This window comes from Octopus bimaculoides, chromosome 15 (assembly GCF_001194135.2).
Source record: "Octopus bimaculoides isolate UCB-OBI-ISO-001 chromosome 15, ASM119413v2, whole genome shotgun sequence".
Taxonomy (NCBI): domain Eukaryota; kingdom Metazoa; phylum Mollusca; class Cephalopoda; order Octopoda; family Octopodidae; genus Octopus; species Octopus bimaculoides.
In genome coordinates this window covers 1,327,582-1,329,551 of record NC_068995.1, presented here as the reverse complement: position 1 = coordinate 1,329,551, position 1,970 = coordinate 1,327,582, and positions in this window count along the sequence as shown.

The window sequence follows — 1,970 nt, the reverse complement described above, 5'->3', positions numbered from 1 at the left end:
ACACACACACATACATACATACATACATACATACATACATGCATGTAACTCCTCACTGAATAATTTATCGACCTGATTTTTTCTGGATTTTCAATTACATGGACATTTTTCATTACACTACTTTGTAATTGATTTCTATGTGGACTGATAGCCAATTCCAAAGGAGGGGCATACTGTGATAGCTGCATGATTTTCTGAATCTATATTTTAAACTACTCATTTACACACACACACACACACACACACACACACACACATCTGTAAAAGAAATAATTCAATATCTTCGTTCTGCAGCCAGAAGGAACCACCATTCAAAGAACATCAAAGACTTCCTACCATGCATTACTCCATTGATGTTGTCATAGCTAATATTGGTAAATCTCTTTGTGAATTCCAGCTTAGTTAAGAAATGGCTTCGTAATACACAGGTAGAATTTCACTCTGTTGAATTGGTTTAATGTCTGAAATATACTGTAGGAAATAAAATTATAATTTCATCAACTATACACATCCTCTTTAGAATGTAAATACATTTTAGAGTGAATTTTCATTTAGAATGTTTTTCCATGCTATCAAGTGTTGGATAGGGGACATTTGAAAGAGGATTTTATGGCTGGATGCTCTTACTGTCACCAACTCTTACCTATTTTTTTCGGCTTTCAATAGCACTGAGTGACTGGTCATAACGTCAGTAAAGAATGAAGAAATCATGTTGGCATTTCACTCAAGTGACACTGCAGAGATAAGAGGGAGGCATCGAGAACAAAGATTGCCAGGAATAGATGCGAGGAGCAAAAGCGTGTGGGTCACACACTTGATCCCATTCCTAGAAGAAAATAGCTTGCTCACAAACACATAACATGGTTTCCGCCCAGGGTGGAGCTGCCTCACACAGCTACTACAGCATTATGGTCGGGTACTGAAACAACAACTCAACCACTCAAATGTGGATGTGATATATCTTGATTTTTCCAAGGCCTTTGACAAAGTTGATCGTGGGATGATATTTCACAGATTGCATGACTTTGGTACGTCTGGAAAACTAGGAGAGTTGCAGCATGTCTTTATAAAAAGCAGAAGTCAGACAGTTTACACACACATAATATATATAGATATAGATATATATATTATTCTCACTTCAGCTCACAGTTGAAGCTCTGAAATAGGTCAGAGGCACTACCATTCCTGTCCTGACTCAGTTTTTCAAAGAAACAAAAGAAACATTTTCAATCTTATAAATAAATGAGGTTAATAGTCCGTGAAATTATAAAGCAATTTTTTTTATTGTCAATAGTTTAGTTTTGCAGGTGGGTTCGTTCCTACGGCCTCCTCTATGGCTCCACAGAGATAGGTTTCTTACTTGTGTCATATCTAAATTGAGAAGCTGTTTACACATGGCAATGTTAAGGATTTATCAACTCCTTGCTGTCCTATCTGTCTAGTACTTATTCTATCGGTCTCTTTAGAGACCGATAGAATAAGTACTAGGCTTCCAAAGAATAAGTCCTGGGGTCGATTAGCTCAACTAAAAGGCGGTGCTCCAGCATGGCCACAGTCAAATGACAGAAACAAATAAAAGAGTATATATATATATAAGAGTATGAAGACAGGGAAAGCCCCCGGCCCATCAAGAATCACTGCAGAGATGCTCAAAATATCTGGCAGTGTTGGCTACAGCCTAGTCACCCGTATTACGAACCAGGTGATACACGAAGGAGTCATACCCTATGACTGGTGTAGCAGCATCATATTCAACTGCTACAAAGGTAAAGGTGACGCTTTAGATACAAATAATTACAGAGGCATCAAGCTGTTAGATCAGGTTATGAAAGTTACGGAGAGGGTCATAGCCCAACTAATTAGGGAGCAAATCAATTTAGATGAGATGCAGTTTGGGTTCGTGCCAGGTAAAAGCACCATTGATCCCATATTTCTAGTGAGACAGCTGCAGGAGAAATACCTAGCCAAGG